Source organism: Patagioenas fasciata, chromosome 2 (genome assembly GCF_037038585.1).
Source record: "Patagioenas fasciata isolate bPatFas1 chromosome 2, bPatFas1.hap1, whole genome shotgun sequence".
Taxonomy (NCBI): Eukaryota; Metazoa; Chordata; class Aves; order Columbiformes; family Columbidae; genus Patagioenas; species Patagioenas fasciata.
In genome coordinates this window covers 3435794-3461416 of record NC_092521.1, presented here as the reverse complement: position 1 = coordinate 3461416, position 25623 = coordinate 3435794, and the positions used below count along the sequence as shown (strand labels likewise).

General features: G+C 44.2%; 1 protein-coding gene across 7 annotated transcripts in view; it reads left to right on the top strand.

The window, feature by feature from the left end:
• Positions 1-25623, top strand: part of ADGRB1 (adhesion G protein-coupled receptor B1) — a 292674-nt gene that overhangs the window by 175193 nt on the left and 91858 nt on the right. The window lies entirely within an intron of this gene.

Genomic DNA, 25623 nt, shown 5'->3' with positions numbered 1-25623 from the left:
GACAAAGGATGATGGTTTTAAAATAAAGAGGGGACATTCAGGCTAGACAGTTTTTTACACTGAGGGTGGTGAAACACTGGCCCAGGTTGCCCAGAGAGGTGGTGGATGCCCCATCCCTGGAGACATCCCAGACCAGCCTGGATGGGGCTCTGAGCAACCTGAGCTGGTGAAGATGTCCCTGCTCGTGGCAGGGGTGGGACTGGATGAGCTTTGAAGATCCCTCCCAATGCAAACCATTCTATGATTTTGTGATTTTCTGAGACTGTCTGCTGCCACAAATGGACCCACAGACATCGGTGAACATTAATTCTCTCCTCCAGCCTACCTGGCCTTGGTGACAGCAGGGTCCAAGCCAGTCAGCTAGGTCTTGTATTTTAGCTCATGGCACATGAGTGAACATTGTGCCATACCAGTGTGAAATCCGGTCCCTGTACCTGCAGAGGCTGAAATCTGGCAGGTCTGCACTGCCAGAGGACCTGTCATCCCACAGGGAATGCTTCCTCTTGCAGAAGCTGCCTGGCTTCAGCCACCAACTTTTCTCTGCTTCTCTGTCTCCAAGACAAACATAATAGCAAGGCATTATAATAATTGATCTTGAGCAGCTTTCCAAACCTTCACAAATACTTGCATAAAAGGTTTTTTTGCTCTTGGAAGAAAATGTACCTCAGGAGTCTGTACTTTTGATTCAAGGATACTCTTACCTTCCCTTGGGAAAGATTGTCTGTTGTAATAATTAAAGCCTTTAACCTATCAAACTTAGGAAATGCAGAGCTCACTGTTTAGGAAGGTGCCCTGTGTGCAGCAAGGTTAGGCATGGAGAACAAGAGGAACAGTGCCTGAGCGAGTGGGGCAAGGCTAAATCTCCTGCCTCAGGGCTGGATCTGATGCCCAGCCAAGGTCAGGCAAAAATCTCCCTTGAGGATTCGCGACTGCATGGAGCAGCATTTTATGATGTTGCCAAACAAAATAGATTATCAGTCTGTCCCAATTTGGAAAGTTTCATTGTCCTAAAATACATCTCACAGATGCTGAGGACAGTACTGCTCATGAGCTCTTTCCAGACATGAACCACTCAAGGAATAGAGGATGTACTGGTCCTTCAAGAGGATGGTTGATAGAGCTTTGTGGACCAAGGGCTGGGAGAACTGGAGGTGATCACACAGAGTTGAAATCCACAGGGAGAGTTTTGCAGCATTGTAGTAAGTTTGTGGGGGGGTTTTGTTTCCTTGTTTTGTCTGGAACAACTCAAAGGAGCCCCAAAATATCCTAGAAGGAGGTATTGCCTGTCAGAAACCATGATATTTCTGTAGGGTAACTGGTCTTTTTGGGGTGTGTGCGATCCTGCCATCCCATGAGTCTTGCAGTGCAGCTGCTCTGTCTGAAATTCTTATTTTCAGGGTGGGATGTCCAACATCTAATCTACAGAATTCCAAGCTGTCCAAATTCCTAACTGCATGTCCTATGTGATTATGGGAAAGTCATCCACTGATGCATTGTGCAAGGCTGAATAAGGAGCAGGACACAGTGTAGGCTCCATGGGCTTAACTCTACTTTTTGAAAGCCTCTGGTACATTAGATAAACGCAGGAAGTTTTGTTTTCTGCTCTTTCCGGGACTTTAACATGATCTCAATCTTGGTGGCTACTCACTGGTTTCCTTCAGAAGGTATGTATTACAGAATAGGTCCATTTATTCTACTACTCCCTGCCACCAAAAATTGTCACAGAGGAGGAGTTATATCTATAGCATCCCACGAGCAATTTTTACTCGTCATGCCAGTTGATCCATCTCCCAATGCCTGTTTCTTTAATATAGGTTTTCTAAAGTTGGGAAACAGTTTCCCTTCTGTCCATCATCCAGTGCATTAATGGCCCTGCCAGAGCTGTAGATCCAGTGACAATACAGCTTGCCTACCTGAAAAAAGATGGATAAGTCCCTCCATATAGAGATAAGGAGAGAATCTGTTGGAACCCCAAAGCTCCATGAGAAATCAGTGCACTTCTCTCCTCTTTGGACTTGTGCATGACATATATATTGTATATTTTCTACTACAACACTCTAACTGGCTGCGGGGGAGCAACATTGCCAGTGACATACCCTTCATGGGATCCCCTGCATAGTGTTTGTACTGGGGTTTGCCAGTACCCCTATTCTGGCTCCATTGCCCTTAACATCTTCAGTTTTAGCTCCAGCTGCAAATGCTGCCTTCCCTGGGTGCTCCCGTGGAAGTATTGAGGTGATATTTGTGGGAAAGAAAAAACAAAAAAAACAAAAAACAAACAAACAAAAACAAAACAAAACAAAAAAACAAAAAACAAACAAACAAAAAACTAACCAAAAAAAAAATCAAAAACAAAAAAAGGAAAGCTGTGTTGTGCTTGCAAAACCTGTCTACACAGGGGCATGCGGGGAGGTTAATCTGGATATTCCCATTAGTTCCCCTGTGTTAAACCCAGCTAAAAGTGCCCCCTAATTCAGCCTGACTGCACTTGTATTGTGCAACCAGGCAGTTTGAATTATGGTCCCATGAGCCCCTTTTGAGCCCTGGATGAGAGGATACAGAACAGGACCTGATGGAGTGAAACCCAGTCACACCTCTGGAGCCTGAGGATTTATCTTCCCTGCACAACCTGGGCTCTGGGGCTGCTGGAAGCATCAAGCAGAATTATTTCCAGGGGATTATTTTCCCAGGAATCTGTCTTACCCCCAGGCCACTTTTTTCATGGAAACACCTAATCTGGACTTCCAGAAGTTGCAGGAAAGAGGTGGACCAGTTCCCTGTTAGCCCAAAGCAGGTGGCAAAAGGTACGAGCACACCTCAGCACTATGTCCATCACAATTTGGGATAAGAGTTCTATTTCTGTGGGTTTTCCTGAGCTTCTGCCAAGCAGTCAGCATTGTCCGTGGGACTGGCAAAGCAGGAGCTGGCTTATTCTCCAGCTCCTTTCACAGCATAGGATGCAGGAGAAGCTAAATAACAGGATACAGGACTTCTGCTGTCTTCCAGTAAAACATGGTTTAATGACTTTTGATGTAAGGAAAGGTGGGAAAGAGGATTCAGAGGCTCTGAATCAAATACTCTAGCTTTTCCCTTGCTTCCCTAGTAAAGACATCAAGAATGTGGATGGAACTTATTAATTTTCTTCACAGAACAAGCAGAAGTCAGGCTCTGAGTCCTGGAGGATGCTCCCATTGGGAAGAAGCTTTTGGTTGGGTGGGTGATTCCCAACCTAAACTCAATGCTAAATGTGCACTGTGAGCCAGAACACCATGGGGTTCTGGATGGCTTGTATGCCACATATGCGTGTGTGCTGCATATTCATATACAGGCACATGTGCAGGCTGTATTCAAGGATATAAAAGGATAGGATCATAGAACAGTTTGGGTTGGAAGTGACCTGTGAAGGTCATCTAGTCCAATCCCCCTGCTACGAGCAGGGATATTTTCAACTACATCAGGTTGCTCAGACCCCCATCCAGCCTGGCCCTGAATGTTTCCAGGAATTAATGTGTGTGAACAAGTGAGTGCTGGTGCTTGAATGTGAGTACGGACACACACGAGTGTGTTTCTGTGCACAAGCAGAGCTGCAGGGTGTTGTTGGTGTGTCAGTGTGAACGTAAGCACACATGAGGTATGCAGGTATCTGCAAGGACAAGACAATATTTGTATATATGTGTGTGTGTGGATTACATAGAAGTGTACAAATGCTCAGCACCCTCTGTGTGTAAAATTCAGAGCAGAGTCACTGTAACTCCATGTACTTCCTTGCTGGATTGACTTTATTCTCCCCATATGGCCACAAGAAAGTCTGTCTGGAACCAGAACAGGACTTAACAAACTATTCTGTCTCTAAAACTGAAAATCATATTGCCATCCTGAGGATATCAAGTCTGTATCTCTGGAGAACTGTTTGACTTTGCTGGAAGCTGAAGGCTGCAGAACAGCCTGTGCATGATGTGAGTAAGGTGTGTTGTAACCACAAATATCTCAGGGCCTGGGTTGTCCAAAACACAGACCATCAGCACTAGGCAGATGATCAAGATGGTTATGTCCTGTGTGTCTCTGTTAAGAACACAAGAAAAAGTTTCCCAACCAGGCTTCTTCACTCAACTTTCTTGCATGACTGAGTCAGGTTCAGTTGAACATCTTAAAATTCCTCATTTTTGAACTACATGGATATGCAAACCAGAAATACAGCAGTACCCACCATAATCACAATAATTTCAGATTGCTAAAATTTGGGGGGACTCAGTATTTCTTAAAATCTCTTGACAACCATGTCAGTTTTTGTTCTTTGTCTTTACCAGCTAGAATAAAAAAAAACCCTCCTTAGTTGGTGTTCTTAGAGGTTTTCTTGTCTGCTTTGTGGTATTAACCACAAAAAGCCACCAGCACATATTTCATAGACCAAGCAACGGATTTTCACGCAGTGAGGATCTTAATTGAGGAGACAATATTGCCCCTTTCCAGTCCCAGATGGTTTGCAGAGCTCTTGCATTCATGGTGGGATCCCACAGGAAATGGTTAGGGTGCAGAGACAAGTTTATGAGTCCATGTCATTGCTCAAGGGTGGGTAGGACTGATGGATGTGGGGGAAAAGTGCTGAGAACTGTCACACTGTGAATAAATATGGGCAAAGTTTGCCCCTGATTTTAAAGAGGAAAAAATGACTTGTTTTCATTTTAACCTGACCGCTTGTGCACTGCACTAGGAGATGAAAAGTTCTGCTAAAAAGCAGCAGCAAAAAGAGGACATAGTGCCTGGCCTACAGCCTTCATCTAATGCTGAACTTTCTGTGTGTCTGGGCAAATCAGTGTAAGATTTATGCCTCAGTTTTCCCTGAGTCTACTGTGTTAATATCATCAGACAGCTCTTCTAAATGTCATGAAATCTAGGAGAGAGGAGCTCCATTAAGTGATAGTAAATGGCAAAAATAAGTTTTATTATTTGTCACTGAGAAGTGATTCTCTAAACGTGAGCATTATGATTGAATTGGTCACCCGTGCGGGATGAGCTCACATCATGTCAACTTCACCCATCACTCCTCGGTCATGTGAGCAGCAGTGAGTACAACAGGAATTTTAGTCTTTATGAGGTGGAATGGGACCAGGGAGGCTCAGAGCAATCACTGCAAGACCGAACATGCGATGGCACGAGACACCAGCCTGTGCAACACACGGCTGCCTGAGCTAACAGTGGCTTCTCAGGCAGAGCAGATTAGGAAACACATCCAGCATCCAGCCAGCTCTGACGCTGGCTCGGTGCAGAACACGGCAGCTTAGAATCATAGAACCATGGAATATTTTGTGTTGGAAGGGACATTCAAACCTCATCCAGTTCAACCCCCTGCCACGAGCAGGGACATCTTCAACCAGATCAGGTTACTCAGAGCCCTGTCCAGCCTGGTCTGGGATGTCTTCAGGGATGGTTCATCCACCATGTCTCTGGGCAACCTGGGCCAGGGTCTCACCACCCTCATTGTAAAAAATTTCTTCCTTGTGTCTAGCCTGAATCTCCCCTCTTTTAGTTTAAAACCATCACCCTTTGTCTTATCCCAACAGACCCTGCTAAAAAGTCCCCATCTTTCTTATCGGCCCCTGAAAGGCCACAATAAGATCTCCTTAGACTTTTCTCTTCTCCAGGCTGAACAACCCCAACTCTCTCAACCTTTCCCCATAGGAGAGGTAGTTCAGACCTCTGATCATCTTGATGACCGTCCCCTGGACCCATTCCAACAGGTCCATGTCTTTCCTGCACTATAGCTTCTCCTACCACCAACAGAACCAATGTCCTATAGCCGACCTGCTGTCCAAGTGTGAAAAGCAAGATCGGGCAGAGCCATAGAACAGGCAGCGCTGATCCCTCCTGGAAGGTAATAGTCAAAGCTCTGCTCTGTCCTAACTACTGGATTTATTTGGGTTCACTTCAACCCAGAGTCATGAGCTGCAGGAAGAAAAATAACTGATTCAGCAAGGTCAGAAAGCCACATCAGATGGCATATAATGATTTTCAGACTTGTCAAGGTCCTTTCCAGAGCCTTGTGAATACTTTGATTCAATTACAATAATGCTCCTCTGGAAGATGCTTATTAATCTCCCAGAGCTGCCTTCAGCTTTAGGACAGAGCTGCTTTCAAGGTGGTTTAATGTACGTGTGCTATGTTGGTGGGATGGTAAGTCAGGCAGGTGAGTTACTGCCTGTCTCTGATGGATGATGCAGGGAACAAATTCACCCTCTGCCAGAGCCTGGTGCCTGCCAGGATAAATCTTAGAATGTCCTAAATCAGAAGGGACCCACAAAGATCATCAAGTCCAACTCCTGTCCCTTCACAGGACAACGCTAAGATTCACACCATGTGTCTGAGGATGTTGTCCAGTCTCTTCTTGAACAGTGTCAGGCTTAAGGCCACGTCACCTCCCTGGGGAGCCTGTTCCAGTGATCCAGCACCCTCTCAGTGAAGAACCTTTTCCTAATACCCAACAGGGGTGGTCCTAAGCCTGACCCAGAAAGAACCTAGGTCTTCCTGGAGTGAATTCTGCAGGTTTGAGACAGTCTTTTTTTCTGGTGTGGATGGAAGTGCAGGCAGGAAAGTGGGTGGGAAGTACATCAGTTCCCCTAAGTTTTTGGTGATGTATCCCATCTACCACCAGCTAGCCAAGGTGACAAAAAAGGAAAGGGTCATAATTGCACTGATGAGTTACGGGCTGTCCCCAAAAACCTAACTGCTGTCATTTGCAGATGGGGAAGGAGAAATCAAAGGAGAGGTTTATCCCCTGTCACCAAGGAGGAGCAGAGCTGAGCCACAACTCAGATCTCCTGTCTTACGGTGGTGCTGGTGGCCCTGAATAAAAGTTATCTATGTCTGTATTAAGACTGCATTAAGACAGTTTATCTGTTATCTGTAGTAAGAGAACAGGAGACCAGAGGTAACAAAGATCCAGGAAAACACTAGTTTTTGTTGTTGTTGTTGTTGTTGTTGTTTTTAGCAGTGAATATTATTTGTTTAATGGTGGGTTTAGCTCATGCGTCAAATCTTCAGGAATGCTGAGCATCCTTCAAACCTCTCGAAGGCTCCTGAGAGCTTCAATGTCACACTCCACAGGATTTGGCCCAAGGATTATCAATATGCATGTGAATTTCTTTCCCAATTTCAACCTTAATATGAGGCTGGGGCACAAGGGTTGCAAAGTGCTGCGTGTAGGTCTTTTGGCTGTCAACTGGAGTACCTTTGCCTTTGATCTTTCATACGGGGCCCAAATGAAAGCTGCAGTAATGTATCACTGGTATCGGGAAGTTTGTTGGGTTCAGGCAGACTCTTTCCAGTCCATGTGTCCCATGCATTGATCAAAACTGTACTGAAGAGTTTACCAACATTTAACAACTTCTTTATTTACTGGTAGTGATGGGTGATGCAGAGCACTGCAATGCAAATATCTAAAATCCAGGCAGCTTCAAGAAAAAGTATCTCCAGAACTGCTGTACACATGGAGAACAAAGGGAGCTCCCTGTGTCAAATATTACTGCAGGATCCTGGTCCTGGCTGTGAAAATCATGCTTCAGCTGAAGAGTTACTTGGAGGGAAGGGATTTTTGGTGCCTGAGGTGTAATTTACACACGCCAGCACATGGGGAGCCAGCACGAGTGCAGTGATAGGAAAGGCTGTAGCACACATACAGCTGCGGCTATATTGCAGTCATAGCACCTTTGCAGTCATTAAAGTTGCACTGATTAGTTCCAGCAGAGAATCTGCTGTTCATCCCCAAGAAAAACAATGTGGAGTTAGGTGGGAGATTAAATGTACTTTGCCTGAGACTGCTGTAGCAGGGCAGGGGAGGAAATAACCTGTAGCTCAGAACTGGCATAGGCTCAGCACAATGGAGCAGACACACAGGAGACCCCTATGCCCACACAAGGACTGGTATGGAGATGATTAGGATAGGATAGGATAGGATAGGATAGGATAGGATAGGATAGGATAGGATAGGATAGGATAGGATAGGATAGGATAGGATAGGATAGGATATGACGGGACAGGACGGGATAGAATAGAATAGAATAGAATAGAATAGAATAGAATAGAATAGAATAGAATAGAATAGAATAGAATAGAATAGAATAATAGAATCAGCTGGAAGTGGCCCACAATAATCATCTAGCTCTACTGCCTGACCAGTTCAGAGCTCTGCAAAATTATTAGGAGCATTGGTCAAATAAAACTGAAACATTGACAGGCTTGGGGCATTGACAACCTAAGAAGCCTGTTCCAGTGCTTGACCACCCTCTTGGTAAAGAAACGCTTCCTAACATCCAGTCTGAAATGATGGGGAGGTGCATCCCATCACAGTGTTCTCGGGAGTATTATGTTTGTGGGACAGAAAAACTGTGTTGATTTTTTTTCATGTAGCTAGAAAAAGAAATCCCCACCTCCAACCCCGCTTCTTGGAGGTTGCTGCATTTCTCTCAATTCAGGCATCAGCATCTCAGAAGTATTGTTAGTTAGAAACGGCATCACGGCACTGGGCATTTCCCCGCTTCCCAGTTCGTTTCCACCTAATTCATTCAGTTTACAAGTGCAAAAGATGCTTTTGCTAATTGCCAGCTCTGCCGGATCCTCCTGGGATTGGGAAAGCAGCTGAGACTGTTCTGCCTGTTACATCTTCAGTAGCAGTAAAGAGCTGTTGCCGCAGTCTGTGAAACAGGACTTACATGACTCTTATTACTGTCGTGCCTGAGTATTTCACAGCCTTCAACGTGGTGCTATTGCAACTAGAGCTGAACAAAACACTCCTTTTCTAGGTCACTTGCAGCTCTGAAGATTCTTTAACATTTGCCTTTACCCAGATAAATGTTTTAGGAGAGTTTTGGCAAAAAGAAAATGCAGGAGAAAGCACTGTCGGTCAAATGACAAGTGTCACTTTACTTTTGAGGCTGTCTTGGTTAAGACAGCATCAAAATGCAGGAAAACTGACAGCAAGCCTCAGAACATTGCTGCTGCTCTGAAGATGGAGCCACGTGGGGATCTGCTCTCAGGTCCCCTGAACACAGGACTTGCAAGGAGAATGTTTGTTCTCCCAGCCTCCCTCCCAGGAAAGCCATCAGAAGAGGTGGCCAGGGAGCCCCCAGCTTGTGAGCTGTACTCCTTCACTCTGACATGGCTTGTCATCTCTGGAAAGAAAGAAAGATCAAACAGGAGGATGGAGACGGAGCTGTCACATCCACTGTACGTTTCCTGCTCAGTTCCGTTACCCTTGTGCAGGTGAAGGTTGGGACCAGCAACTCATCACTTTGGTCCTAGCCTGCCTGTGTACTCGCTGTTCAGTGTGTGTGGAAGACCTTGATTCCTAAGCCAGTGATAATGGCAAGAGCATTTAGATGGGTTGGGGAGAACACAGCAAGCCCTTTTTTTTAACCTTCAGAACCCATAAGGGTCAAGCTAAATGTCCTGATCAACTTCATCCCATCTGCAGGTACTTGGACCCCCTTTGATCTCCAGACTCTCCTCAACAGGCTATTTTTTGCTCCAGGAACTTCCTTCTCTGCAAAATCTCTGCTGTTTATTCCTCAGAGTAAATCTGGACAACTCCTATTGCTATTGCTGATGCTCATTTACTGCTCTCCTCTGGACACTCTCCTCTCCACACCTTCAGAGAGCTGCAGCAACAGGAATTCTCTTTATTCACCCTCTGCAAGCCCAGGCTGAACTCCTCCTTTTGAGACTCTTGGCTCCAGGTTCTGGCCTGGTTTTTTGAGCCAACACCCTGGCAACTTGCAGCTCTGCTTAGCCAGAGGATAAAATCTTCCTGCTGGGATTCTGCATTTCATGTGTAGTGGTGTCTTATTCTCAAGTTCTTTCCCTCCCCTGTGCTTTGGGAGAATACCAGGAAAGCTGGGTGCATTTTGTTATGAGTGGCTTCACACCTGACATCTCAGTGAGTCTCAGTAGGACTTTTGAATTTCCCACCTTGGGAGCTATAAACTCAATCCTGCTCTCTCCAGGCTCCACGGAAGGCCGAGGCTCACAAGTCTGTTCCTTTGACTCGCAGGAGCTGATTCACATTCTGTAAGGATGTTGTAGCATGGAACTGCAGCCCAAGGTGTCTGCATAGGTCTGCAGGAGGTGAAGAAACAGGGCTTTAGTGACCAGTTAGCCAAGGGAGAAGGCAATGATGGATGGGTTTAGCACTGGCATGCGTGTACATTATCATTGGGCAGACTGAGGTGGGTGGATCGACAGGAAAAAAGGACACTTCACCCCTAGGACTGTGTCTGCTGCTGCATGATCAGCATTTTCTATAATAAAGTCCATTACCCATGCTGCAAACCACAAACAGGACAGCACGAACATTTTTCAGTATAAATTACTTTAGCCAGCACAGTCATTTTTTCTGTCTTATAATTGGCAGGTATTTAATTAGCTGGGGAGTATTTCCATGTCTTCCTACAGAGTGGGAAGTTAGAAACTCCCTGTCTGGTGAATACACTTTGAGTCCCTTCAAAGCCCATTACTGCAGCTCAGCTTAATATCAGCACATAAAATACATCAGACAGTTCAAATTGGCACAGATGCTGCAACACCTGTCCAATTTACCAAGTAGGTTGGCTGAGGGTAGGGGTGTCACTGGATGCGTGAGATAAAGTCCACTCTGTGGGTTTTTTGGGGAGGACTCTGTCCTTTGTGTTGCCCAGATGTACAGAGATAAGGCAGGATGTGGAGAAAGCTTATCGAAAACATTTTGCTGGGGGGAGAAACATTTTCACCAGCATGTGTCTCTGAAAGTGTTTTGCTTAGCAGAAAGTGGGTTTAAAAGGTTTTGATAGCAAACCCTCTTTGCACAAGCTCCAGGGGCTGGCAGAGTGTTTGGTTCACCAGCATAGCTTCGGTTAAATATATTTTCAACAGCAAAGCTGGGAAATGACTCCCCCTCCTCCCCTGTGACCTGCTTTCCTGAGAAAAGAGCAAACAGATCCGTGTTGCTCTGCTCAGCACCTGCTCCTTATTCCTGCTCTTTGCAAAATCCTGGGGCGCTATGTCTGCGGGTCAGACATGTCTTTTCTCCCAGCCAGACCCATCAGCAGGGGAACACAGGAATTAGAGCAGAGCTGACAACCGTCGCGCTGTCCACATAAAACCATCGAGCTTGCACGGTGGGGGGGAAATCTTCCAGCAAGAAAACCTCCGCCAGCTTTGCAGGTCTGAGCTTGATTTGAGTTTTAACCTCCTGCCAGCCCAGCCAGGTTTTTAGCAGGCTGGAGAAGGGAAGTTTGCTCCACTGCTTTCTAGTTGCACTATGATCCTGAGCGTTGCTGTCAGTGGCTTTCTGCATCCCTGCATCCTCGCTGCTCTCGTGCGTGTCAAATTGTGACAAGGTACCGTTCCCAGCAGTGTAGCTTGGGGCTGAAAGGGATCGATGAATCCAGCCGCCTCTCTGCTTGCTGCTCCGTTCCCAGCTGAGTCGCGCATCCTCGCTGCATGATCTCGCCCCTCTCCCTCTGATTGATCTGGATCCTGCCCACCAGGGAACTGTTTACATCGACCCCCGATGAGAAACCATCTGATCAGCAACCCAGGAGGGCTAGGAACAGGTTGTTCAAAGGAGAGGGGGCAGCATGATCTTAAACATCAGCATTTATTTATTAGCATTAATTTAGCCACTAGGGCACCAGCCCCCTCACTGCATTAGCATCATCTTTATTTCCCAGAGGCTTCCTCCTCTTCTGCTAATGTAAATCCAAGGCAAACCCTCTATACACCCACATAAATCAAGTCAGAAATCACACTGGTCCCACCAGGGTGGGCTTTTGTGGTTTGTTTTACATTTTATTTTGCCCCCCACCTCCCAAAACCTGTAACAAACTAGCATGTAATGTGACAGGACATCTACAACAGCTATGGACACAGAATAATGATGAGAAGGCAGCGAACAGCGATGCAGCATTCCTGAACCAGGTTCCAAATGACCTTCAGGAATGGGCAGATGCAGCTTTCCAAAATTTGAACTGGGGAACAAGGGAGGCACTCCATGCATTCAAGGGGCTGTCAGCTCTGCTTTTCTTGGCTGCTCCACTTCCATGAAATGCTCATTTTGCAGAATGCAGAAGGAGAAGCATGCCAAAGGAAAAGGAAGGAGCAAAAGAAAGCACTGGCAGAGAAAAAAGTGCATCTAGCTGAACTCACACCGACTAAATCTTCTCATCTACAGAGCAGCATCCTTTCAATACACACAAGGGGCCTGTAAGATAGACAGAGACAGACTTTTTAGCAGACCCTGTTGCAATAGGACAAGGGGTGATGGTTTTAAACTAAAGAAGTGGAGATTCAGGCCAGACGTGAGGAAGAAATTTTTTACAATGAGGGTGGTGAAACACTGACCCAGATCGCCCAGAGAGGTGGTGGATGCCCCATCCCTGGAGACATCCCAGGCCAGGCTGGACAGGGCTCTGAGCAACCTGAGCTGGTGAAGATGTCCCTGCTCATGGCAGGGGTTGGACTGGATGAGCTTTGAAGGTCCCTTCAACCCATCCTATGATTCTGTGATCCCCATGTGCATGTGTGCTGCCTCATGCTACTTAGCACCCTCCCTCTCAGCTCCTGATTCAAATCTCATTGTTGTACAGTTGTAGGCTTGAAATGGGTCTTGATTTTGGTTTTGGTGTTTCCCTGAGGTTCTGATCATGGGATACTTGTGCCAATGTCAGCAAGTTTCAAAGCTCCATCTGTCCGTCTGAGGAGCAGGGTTGGACCGTAACAGACAAGTTAACAGAGTCAGAAGTAACCTGACATTATGGTGGTTTGTACAGCCTCTACCATGTCTGTATTGCCCAGGAGAACCTTATTAGTATGTTTGAAAGGCATAATAAAATATCCAGGGCTTTAGAAATGCTAATTCAACAACCTCCTCCAGTTCCTCTACCCCTTCCTCACTCTTACGTAAACTAGGTCTTAGATGCTCAATTGCAGAATGTGAGTTGCTTGTGCTAAAAGGAGGTGGCAAAGCACAAGTGACCTTTCTCCCGGCAAGCCCAGAGCGGTGATGTGAAATGGGGCAAACACATAATGTGCCATGACGGAACAAGTGTCTTTGGTGCCCAGCAGCTGAGCTGAAGGGTGACCTGCTTCACCTGCTTGCAGTTTAATGGTGATGTAATGCTGAGCTCTCTTGCTTTTGGTTGCAAGAATTAGGTGCTAAAGGTGCTCTTCCACTGCAAGCTCACCCTCCGTTCCTTTGGAGTTATTTGGCAAAAGATAGATTAGGAAATGCTCAGTGAACAGACAGCCCTGAAGGTCTCAGCAGCTCCTCTGGATTCAGAATAACTTCAAAATACCCCCAGAATTCATTTGTACAGTGTCAAGCCCTCCTCAGAGGATTTTTTGCACCCCTTTACCTCAGCCATCACAGGACTTTCTATTTTTTAGGATCATTGCCTTTGCGTTTAATGCCCCTTTTCAGCTGGAAACACTGGCGTGTGAAGCTATCCACAGTTCTCAGGTCCAGATTTATCTGTTACTGTGATCCAGTTGCATCTGTGAGGACTTTATTCTTAGGAGATTCGTGGGGTTTTTTTTAAGTGCATTGAAGTAATTTGTACCTTTAAAGGACTGCATCTCCCTCTTGGTTACGGTTAATCTTTAATCCAGCATCTTCATCTTTGCCTGCAGCACCTTAATTTGGCTTCTTGATTTAATTTCTTTTACCGTCTGCTACCTCCTCCTATTCCCAACCCCTCTGTCATCTGCCTGATTTATTTTTCATTGTCTCTTTATTTGCTAGCCCTGCACTCAGCCATTACAATTTTCTGATTTAGGTTTCAGAGAAGCAGCGTACCCTGGAGCTAGAGTTTTGGTGGTGAGAGAGCCATAGCCATCCTTCTTTCCAATCTGGGCCTCCTGTACTTTTCGAAATAGTGCTGGTACATCAACAACAGTGTTTGCCTGCTGTTTTGAAAAGTGCTGTTTGTAGGTAGACAAGACACAGTCTGTGTCTCTGTCCCTGATTTTGCCATGAAAAGTTGGGAAGAGCATCAAGATTACTGGGGCCATTTCAGAGAGCAGGAGGCCGAAAAAAAGGAGAGCACAAGTGACAGGAGATCTGGAGCAGAGCTGGGATTTGTAGGCTTTTTGTGCAGGAGTAATAACACACTTTCATCTTCCTCTTTCATTTCAGTCTCATGCACCTAAGCAATGTTTAAAATCCCCAGATGGAGATGCAGAAGCAAGCCTACTGCCCTGTCATTGCAAGGGTTTGGTGTGAGCAGTCATGGGATGATGGTTGTGGTCATCTCCTGCACTGCTGTGGCCTCACCCGGACCACTGTGTGCAGTTTTGGGTGCCACAGTATAAAAAAAAGATATAAAACTACTTGAGAGTGTCCAGAAGAGGCTACAAAGTTGGTGAAGGGTTTGGAGGGGAAGCTGTATGAGGAGCGGCTAAAGTCACCTGGTTTATTCAGCATGGAGGAGAATGAGAGGAGACCAAGAGGAGATATTGCAGTCTACAGTTTCCTCACAAGGGGAGTACTAAAGGCAGGCACTTAACTCTTCTCTCTGGTGACCAGCGATAAGACCCAAGGAAATGGTAGGAAGATGCATCAGGGGAGGTTCAGGTCGGACATTAGGAAAAGGTTCTTCACCCAGAGGGTGGTGGAGCACTGGAACAGGCTCCCCAGGGAGGTGTCACAGCCCCAAGCCTGACAGTGTTCAAGAAGAGATCGGACAACATCCTCAGACACACGGTGTGAACTGTGGGATTGTCATATGCAGGGGCAGGAGTTGGACTCGATGATCCTTGTGGGTGCCTTGCAACTCAGGACATTGATTCTGTGATCTCCCATGTCAGCTAATCGTCCTTCTGCTCTGGTTGAGGGCTTGGGGTGGAGTTCTGAGTCCTTTTAGGCTCCATTGGTGTCATCAAGGAAAATGGAAGTGCTGAACCGCAGACAGGACATAGGTGCTGCTGTGTACTAGGCAGTCTTACCATGCCCTAAAGAGGACGTGAGATATCTCTTACCAGGTGTCCGTGTTGCTCTCCCTACCTGTAAACCAAGTGCATTTGTACATCCTTGGCTAGCCAAATGGAGCGTTTCCAGCTTGTTAACTGCTGCCTGAAATGTCTTACATTTATTTTGGCATCTGGTACACTCAGTGAAAGTGTTTACTACCTTCTTGTCCCATTCTTCCCATGAGACTAGAGCATGGGACCATGATGTCCGGGCACAGAAGTGTGTTCTGCTAATGTGCTCAGTTCCTCTGAGGATTTTCCCTGAAATGTTTTCAGTACATCTGTTGAGGCTGCTGCTTATCACTTCGATGTGCTGAATATAATTTTCTGTGTAACCAGGAAACTTTCCCGGTTTCTCAGAAATGATCGTAGGATGTCTGGCTGCTGTACAAAGCAGAAAAAGAAGATTGCCTGGACCACATATGGGTTAATGCCTGCTGTGGAGTCCCATCATTTTATAAATAGAACAGCAGAATACCCATCTTTTGGACCATGATCCAATTTGAATCTTCCTAGCATGAGAAGACCAGTCTGCATAACCAACCACAAATCTTTGACGTCTCAGGCGTCTCATAGTAGTAGAGAAATTACAGCTGGAAAGCTGATATGAAAGCTGATAGGGTAAGCTGAACATTTCTGTGTCCAGCTGGAACATACACACTCTTCCTACACGTTTGCTAAAACAGGTGATTTCAGCAGGGTTGTGCAGTGTGGTACAACAAATGGGTGGCAGCCCATTCAACACAGTCCTAGCTCTCACTTTTGTTTTGCAAGACTTGCCAGAACATTTCTGTGCAAGTTCTCCAGTCAAGGACACCCGAGGAGGTGCCCCTGGAGGGAACAGTCCTGCAAAGCCTGGATAAGCAGCTGTAGATGTCACGTAGAGGTGGGAAGGAGACAGATACATCACTCACTGGTTTCACCTTGTGCTTTGTTGGAAAGAAGCCCTATATGATAATGAGACCAGCCATCTTACTGCTCACCTTTCCATTCTCCTGTTGTCCTGGTGGTACACTTCCATCCAGTCAGGAAAATCAGCTTCAGAAGGCCCCAGTCTCTATTCATGATACTTTCACAGTAAATCCTGTTTTCACCTATTTCCCTCCGATACCTAATGAACTATTTATTGCACAGATATTCCAGTGTAGCAGGAAAGCTCCATCAGTGCAAATTTGCCCAAAAATAAGACTAGGAGGTATAGCCTGTGTGTCTTGCATTGGAGAGATTCCAGAAATGTTGTAATGATGCTTTTAGCTCTGGATGGCAATAGCAAGTTTAAGAGCAGAGGCTAAAGTCTTGGAGGGATAAAACATTGATCTCTTCTGGAAAGTAGTCCAAGGTCATCTTCTGTAGTCACTGACAGGTGAGCCAACCTGATGATAACGATGCTTGCAGTGTAGCTAAAGCTGAGGAGGATTTTTCTTTTTCTTTAGAGCCATGAAGTCACAGGATTATTGGGAGCTGTAGGCTTTTCTGCTTCTATTTCATAGGGTTCTGTAATGGAGCTTGAAAATGTCATTCTTCTAAAGGAGAAAAACCAAAAGACAAGGAGACTTTAAATACGTTATACAAAAAAAAAAAAAAAAAAAAAAAGAAAAAAAAGAAACCCTCATTATGTTTCAAGAGTGTGAGAGTTGAACTGTGTTACTGTGAAAGAGATCAGATCCGTAATTATTAAGCAAACACTAGAACTGGGGTCAGGAGGGAATATGTCTCCAGGTTCAATAAGCAGGAGCTATTGAACTGGTTTCCTCTATAACATCAATATTGTGACACCTCACAGGGATTTTCTCTTTTTTTTTTCTGCCTTTAAAGCCAATGGCACTAAAGGTGTCTTTGATTTCTCCAGCTCTTCTCTAGGGCCCATTGTAGCCCATGGTGTCAGATCTTCTGTATTAAAGCTTCGACATTAGTGGCATATGTTGAGGACTGTTCAGTGGCTTGCCTGGTAGGACACTCATGGCAGAATGGTCCTTCTGGGGGTCCATCCTGATGAAACATCTGTCCCGTGGCTACCTTTGGAAAGGACGTTTGTCAGGGAAGTGCAAGAAAATCGCAATTGTAGAGTATGGACCAAATGGTCAAGTTCTCCTCTCCCATCTCACCCTTCCTTGTGCACAGGGACAGGTCTTTGGAGACCCAAGCATGGTGTGAGTTTCATCTGCAAGAGATGATGTCTGCATTTCAGGCCTTCTGGAGGTGTGGAGCAGGGATGCAAAGGAGGAGAGTGCTCATTAATTACCAACCACATGCTCTGGATTTTAAACAGCAGCCCAAAGCCCAGGAGGCTGACGATGCTGGGAAGTGCTGAGCTTCCTCTACGGTGGGATGGAGCGGCCTTCTGATGAAAGTCATTACAGCTCAGCATCAGCTGTATTTATGGTGTCTGAAAAGATTATCTCCAGATAATCTTACGGCTATTTAGCCAGCCATATGCTTTATTTCAATGGTAATATGTATTTCTTTGTGCGTTTTAACATTGTTTATGTTAATTAAGTCTTCAGACTGGATGCTGCATATGGACTGTTTCGCTTTTAAGTTTTTTATTCCTGTGACTAATTTGCAAATAGTAAGTAACCTTGTCCCCTGCAAAATGCTCCAATTTAGTTAGCCATGATTATGAATCCACAGCTGGCAGAGGGCTTACTTTTAACCTCCTTATAACTTTCTCTTCCTGTCACTCCCCCCACGAAAGAAAGAAAAAGACCTGGAAAAAAAATCCCAAATATCCCTTGTTTCCCATAGGTCATGAATCTTTTAATAAATCACCATTTTCTTCATTTTACTTATATCAGTTTTGAGGTAAATCAGCTTGAAACACTTGGAATTAGGGGCCTCTAAAAAAAATAAATAAAAATCCTGCTCTGATTTCATTTTCCTTGTGCCAAGCAACTGGATCAATAGTAGATTTTTTTTTCCTTTTTTTCCATTTTCATTGTTTTTCCTAAAGAGCTAATTTAATAGTTGCTAATCTGATTATTGATTCTTTCCTACGAGCAGAAAATTGTTTTGTTCAGTGCCAAGTCTATGCTGTCGAGGTAGAGGTGAGAAAAAGGGCATCGGTGCCAAACAAAACTCCTAAGGGGACAGAATGATCTCAGCAGTTGACCACAAAATTTTAGAGTGGCTCCAGAGACCTTTTATTTTTCTTTTTTATTTTCTGTGAAAAAATTGGGGAATTCAGTCAAAGGATGGATGGATGAATTTATTGACTGGGAGGAAATGTTACTCTGTAGTTTCAAGAGTGAATGTTTACTCCAAAGACCAGAGCTCTAATATTGCTGTCTTACAGGACTGTATCCGTTCACATGCCCTTTGTGTGCCTCAGTTTCCTTATCATAGAATCATAGAATCGTTTGGGTTGGAAGGGACCTTCAAAGCTCATCTATTCCAAACCCTGTCATGAGCAGGGACATCTTCAACCAGATCAGGTTGCTCAACTTGACCTTTGATGCCTCCAGGGATGGGGCATCTACCACCTCTGTGAGCAAACTGGGCCAGTGTTTCATCACCCTCACTGTAAAAAATATCTTCCTTACATCTAGTCTGAATGTACGCTTCTTTAGTTTAGAACCATTACTCCTTGTCCTATCACTATAGGCCCTACTAAAAAGTCTCTCCCCATATTTCTTATAATTCCGCTTTAAGTGCTGAAAGGTCACAGGACAGTGTCCCTGGAGTCTCCAATTCTCCAGGCTGAACAAACCCAACCCTCTCAGCCTGGTGTTCTTGCCCTCTGATAATTTTTATGGCCTCTTCTGACCCCTCTCCAGCAGATCCATGTGTGTCCTGTGCTGAGGACCCAGAGCTGGACCAGCACTGCAGGGGGGTCTCACCAAAGCAGAGCAGAGGGGCAGAATCATCTCCCTGCCCTACTGCCCACGCTCCTTGTGATGCAGTCCAGGGTACTGTTTGCTTTCTGGACTACAAGGTAAATGAGGTTGTTGAACCTTAATTCCTTTGAACTGATTGTAGGAAAAGTGGTGGACAATCAGTTCTTTGCACTGGAACTTCAGACTTCAGGTTGGGTTACACAGATGTCACCAAACTGGTGCTGCACTTCAAATTCAGAGACACAGAAGTGCATGATTTTTCTAGGAAAATAAGTTTTACTCCAGTAAGCCTAGACCCCCTTACCCACTTGCTGGATGTGTGAGATGTCTCACAGGATTTTCAGTAGCATAACTGAGAGCTCAGCCTGGCTTTGAATCAGTGGATTGATCACAGAAAGGCAAAATTATCTCCTGGATAATAGGATGACCTTTGTGAAAGTTTTACAGCATTGATTCAGTTCTTAGGAAGGACTAAACTAACCAAAGTGTGATTACTGCGTTGGCACTGACAGTCCAAAGCTTCCAGAGCAGCTAAAGTGTTAAAGATCAATTTTAGCACGTATTTTGCCTAACGTTTAATTTATTTCAGTGTTTACTTATTTGGCATGAGATCCTTTGTGACTATTTTAGCAGCCAATCAAAGATTTTTTATTTAATCTTTTTTTGTTTAGTGTTGTTTTGGTTTGATTTGGTTTATTTTTTTCCTTTTTTAAAAGGTGCAGACCTTTTCATGTCCTTTCTTTCCTGGGAACCATCCACTTTTTAATCCAGCCCTGAGGTCTTGCAGAAATGGTGACTCTGACACACTTGCTGCAGCAAAGTGATTGTACATTTTCTTTTGTCCCGAGCCATTGTGTAGAGCCAAAGTGTTTGAAAGGCTCTTTGGGGCAGCCTTTGGCTGGAAATGAAAATTGCTTTTGGGAATCCCACAAAAAGGATTAACTTTGACTTCATCTCTGGTTCGTTCTCCAAATTAATAACCAATCTGCCAGCTGGACCCGTGCCAAGCACTTGCATGACCTGCTTGGTTAGCAAAGGGGGAATAGCCCACGTGAAGCAAGAATTATCAGAGAACCAGAGAATCACTGAGGTTGGAAGAAACCTCTGGAGATTGTTCGTATTATTTAAGTCTCAAATATATACCCTATTTTTAAAACCTCTTCCCACAACAAAGGCTCTTCACTTGTGCAAATTCTTATTCAGGACAGCATTTCTATGTAAGAAAGCCCTTAAGCATGTGCTTAGCTCCTGTTTAAATCTACAAGACAGTGCTTAATTGCTTTTTCCCATCAAGTACTCAAATAGTGTTCATAGTCATGTTGTAACATATGGTGAAACATTTTCTTGTGGAACATCATTGGAATTACACTGGAGATATTATAAATCTGACCATAGACATTAGAGACGGAACCAACTTGTCAGGTTTCCTACTAACCCTTCTAGTACGATGTTTTTTACGCCAGCCTGGTTTGGGAATTTCTACAATTCCTCTTTGGTTTGTGATCAGTCTGACTACACTCTTCTCTAATATTGTGCCCACGTTTTCCCTTCAGCACAGTTCCTCTTTCTTCCCTCCCCTCTTGAGACCTCCTGGAAATAATTCTGTCTCCTTATTAATACACCTGGTTTCAATATTTGTGAATAACTCAAATTCTGTTCTTTTTCTTTGCCGCTGAGTTGTGAGCATGGGTTTTCCATTACAAACACAGTGCACTTTTCTGCAGAATCAAAGGCTTTGCTGTAGAAGATAAAGGTTCGGTACTGATTTACAGATGAAACCTGTACATACAGGTGTGCATGCACAAATACAAACATACACTGCTGTTTAAGGACTTGTTCATTAAAATCCCATTTTCTTCTGCAGCTTTTAAACAGGTTCGTGATGAAAATATCTTGCGTATATATATGCGATATCACTTTTTTTGTAATTTGAACAGATCACAGTGAAACAACCTTTATATTACAAAATTCAGTGATCAAATAATTTAGGATTTGAAGTTTGCCCTGAACTAGGAAGCTTTTGGTAATACTTGTTGGCTGAACCTTTGTCTGGGCAAAACACGCTCTGTGTCCAACAAGAACGAAACTCTCTCTGATGTGATTCCCTGGACCACGGAGAGAACCCTTTAGATGTCTCTTGGTGGTATTGAATATGTCATCTGCAGCAGTTGCTGCTGAACAGGCTCAAACATTCAGAAGCCACAAGTAGGACCACACAAAAATCACAGTACTGTCATTATTCACATTATTTCACATCAATACAGTTGTAATTTTGAAGCTTTCCAGTTGCAACTTAATCATGCATTTTTAGGAGCTTCTCAGCAACTATGTAGACTAGAAATTTATTTTAAAATAAAGAAATACAGGCTGAATCCACAAGTTAGACTTGAATGAAGGTTCATAGTATCATGTCCAGATTGGAAATGAGACAACGCTGGAACCGTACCTGAGTGCCATGAGTGAAGCGATGAGCAAACCTTTGGGTGATGTATCAGTTAACCCTCGTGATGGGGCAATGTTGGATAAACCTTTAGCTCAGCTCTTTGAAGACTGAGCTTAGACTGTCTCTTGCCACATGGTAGCACACGGACAGTGAAAAGAGGCTGGTGACTCTTCTGGCATGGCCTCCTGCCCACAAATATGTGTCTTCAACCCAACTTCAAGCCATATTCCAAAAGGGTTGCATAGGTGTTTGTATCAAAAAGATTGTAGGGCAAAGAGAACAGGTAATTAAACAGATTTACAAAGAGGAAGGAAAAGGTGAGAGATGAGTTATTCTTCTGAGTAGCTTAAAACCATAGGAATTTACTTGTTTTTTGGAGTACTCAGCATTTGAATATTCTGCATAGTTTAATATCTGGTAATAATTGATTAATAATCTCTGGTAGTAATGGGGGACAGATTTTCTATTAAACGTCATAGTTGGACTTATTCTGAGGTGATTTACACCAAGTTTCTGACTCAGAACATCCCACAGCACCAATCCTTTATGTGATTTATAGCGGCTTTTAAAATAAAAACTAGATAGCTTTGATTCAATTGATTTCTTTGAATCCAACTGGATAAATAAGCAGGCATCAGACTTGTCTTTTCAGAACAAAGGGCAAGTTGTGACTTTTTTTATCTTGCCTAGATATCACTATGTGCTCTTTCTGTGTGTGCATCCAGAAATGGATATCAGACAGTGCCAAGTGCAGCTTTGGCCCTGGGTGGCCTTTTTTCTGATATTGCATTCAATCCCCTACTGTCAGCTTTTCTGCCGTGAGAGTGTGAAACCAGACGCAACATCTAGAGAGTGTTATTTGTTTTCTGATACCTTCCCTGGGGTTTCCTATTTTGTTAGGCTTTCTGATTTCTTTTGCTCTTTTTTTTTTTATTATTATTTTTGCTTTTTTTATTCTTTTTCCTTTTGGATGAGGTTACTTCTATTGATACGTGGCCCAGATCTGTCCTAGTCTACTCTGAAAGCTGGTAAATGAGTAAAGTTGGTCTTCGCGATTGAAAGTGATGTTAAGACAATTGTATTCACACATTTCAAGAGAGTTCAAACTGCTTGGGGGCAGGCGCGTACGTGTGTGTCAATATACACATATTTGATGCTTTAAGAATGATAACTTGCAGTGTGTCTATCTGTCATGAAAGCCTGCTTAAAAATGCGACGTTAAGCACAATTAGGAGCCATTTTAAGGGCAATTTTTTAGATATTCACAAACCCATAAATGAAAAAAGATAAACACAATACTAAAAAAACAATAACAACGAAACAAACAAACAAACAAGCAAAGACAAATAAACCAATATCTACAAGAAGCAACAACAGCCTGGTTTAGAAGGGAAATAAAAGCTGCTGTAGAGATACAAAGGAAAAATTGATAGCGAGCATTACAAATTAGAAGCTTGAATGAAACAGATAAAAGAAATAAAAGTAAGAATGTTATTGTTCAAGATGGTTAAAGTGAATAAAGAAGTAAAATTAAGAGTATAAATAAATCCTAATGATCTTAGTTCGTTACCAGCTAGAAATGACAGATTTATTTATAATAATGAAGAAATTTCAATAAACGCCTGTATTCTGTAATTGGAAGAGAGCCTGGTTACTTAATCCACATCCTAGGCTAATGAAATACTTTTCATTACAGCAGAAGCTAGAAAGCATGCTATCCATCATCTGATAAAGTAAGACGTTTTTTAAGAGGAAAAAAAAAAAGAGTAATTTTGCATGCAAGAGTTTTCAAAGAGCAGTCTAAGGCTGATCAGGGATCATTGCTTTTTAGTAAAAGAAGAGTGGAAGTGTTCCCAAAATCTGCAGAGAGGAGCACAACAGTTTGGATCCAGAGCCACCCGCCTCACATCTGTCTTAGGCACAATAACACGCCATCTGATAGGGGATCCAAAAATGAGGGGATTGTGGGTAATATTATGGTTATAATTGAATAATAGCACACTCATTAAAATAGAGGAATTAATAGCAATCAGCTTATGGAAAATGGATCTTGTCGGGCTAAATTAATGTTTTCTATGAGAATACAGAACTGGTTGGTAGAGTCTGAGCATTTGTCATTATTTGTACACATCATAAATAAGGCATTTGTCTTGGTGACAGTGAATAAACAGAATGACTGGCTAATGCAGTTCTTGAAAACAGAGTTGGTACATACAGGGGAGAATAAAGAATTTGTGTTGCCTCTGAGATTGACCTTGGACCTCTCAGTCACTTCCATGAAGGGCGTTGGTGAATTGTGGAAAGTTCATGAAGAGACCAGAGAACATGCCTGGAGCTGAGAGTCTCCAAGAGATGATGTGACTTAGCTCAGTGAAGAGCTGACTAGCCAGGGAAGACAGATTTATGTCCCATGGACATGCAGTAGGGTCCAGACATTTAGAAAGACTTGGATGGATGGGCACTAGAAAAAAACACAAAACAAACCACAAAACTGTTCTGTGCGCTGCTGAAAACTTCTGCAGTAAGATTAGTTTGTTCTTTTATTTTTTTTACTGTGAGAAGTGTTTTAAACTAAAACAGAGATTATTCAGGAAGGCTCAATGTCACGTGTTAAACTGGATTCAAGCAGATAATCACAACAGAATCAACAGCATGTTGTTGATGCTCTGTTACCCTCTTGGTATTGAGCCTGTTCTCTCTGTTTTCTTGCACGATGGTTAGGGAGACGGAGTGAAGCTCCGTCCTGTTATGTGAGGAACACATCAGTGTGTGCACAGAGTCAAAACCTGCAAAAAACTTCTCTGCAACTCACGGCACGTCTGCCGGAGTCAGCAGTATGGAGAAGTCCAGGCCATCTGTGATACACCTAAGGCTGCTGAGCAGCTTGGCTCCATCTGGAGCTGCCTTGAGCTTGCTGCTGGCATTCTTGCCTAGGTCCCCTCCTCTGAGGATGGTCAGATGTGGAGAGTGGACATCTGACATCTATGTTCCTCCAGTGAAGGCATATGGCATTTTTGCTCTGCCTCCACATCTCGTGCCAGGCTCCAGTGAATCCCAGGTTATCCACATGGATCCTGATCTTCTCATCCGTTGCAATTCTATACTTTACCCTCTGCATTTGTACCCTGTATGTGACCACATTTTGGGAGAGGGGTCTGGACAAGACGCAAAAGCAACGGGTGGAAAAATAACAGTACTTTTTTGGTGACAACTGCACCTCAGCATGCAAGGCAGACCATGAGATTCCCCTTTTCCCTGGCTTAACCCTTAGTGTTCACTTGGAGATGGGGCTGCAATAACTTTTCCTGAGGAAATCATGCCATCTGTGGGATAATGGCCAACTTCACCCACAACCCTTTCCCCATTCTACTGCTCTTCCCCAGGCTGAAAGGATACCATGAGAAAGCAGGGACTTTGTCCCTTCGATCTCTTGGAGTCCCTCTGACCATGAGGAATCCCTTCCTGGAGTTTGGGAGGGTGGGGAAGGTCTGAGCAGGGTCCTGTCATGGGCTATGGAGACCCTGGCCTGAGAGAACTGGGGGGAGAAAAAACAAGCAAGCAAGCAAGCAAACAAACAAACAATCAAACAAAACTAACTAAAAAAAATAGGAAGGGAGGGAGTAGAGACGTCTGGGGAGGTGGGGTAGGTGTGAGGTCGAGTCACATATTTTGGTAATCAGGGGTTGAAGAAGGCTGCACTCACCTGTAAGGATCATGTGACTGGGGGAGGTCTATACGGGGGGGATACGTTTATATGGAGTGTAGGGCAGGGGTTTGAATGGAGTATATGTGGAGCAGGACAGGGCTATGGGAGAGAGCGAGGTGTGTATAAGGTCTGTGGGACAGGTCTACAGGGTTATGCATCCATTTATGGGACATAACCCTACCATAGGGTTAGGGAGGTGTATTTTGGTTGCACAGGACAAGACTATAGGAATATTTATCCATTTATGAGGTGTGGATCTGAGCTATAGGATTATATATCCATATAGTGGGTGTATGGGACAAAGTCATAAGCTTATGCATTCATATATGAGACATGTGGGACAGGGCTATAGGGTTAGGGAGGTGTATATGGGGTGCGTGGGACGGGTCTATAGGATCATGCATCCTATATGGGGTGTATGTCATAGGGCTTTAAGGTTGTGCATTCACATAGTGGGTGTGTGGGATAGGGTTATAGGGTTAGGGAGGTGTATATGAGATATGTGGGATGGGGCTGCAGGGTTATGGATCCGTATGGAAAATATGTGGGACAGGGCTGTAAGGTTAAGGAGTTGTATATGGGATATGTGGGACGGGTCTACAGGGTTATGCATCCTTATATGGGGTATATATGACAGGGCTATAGGA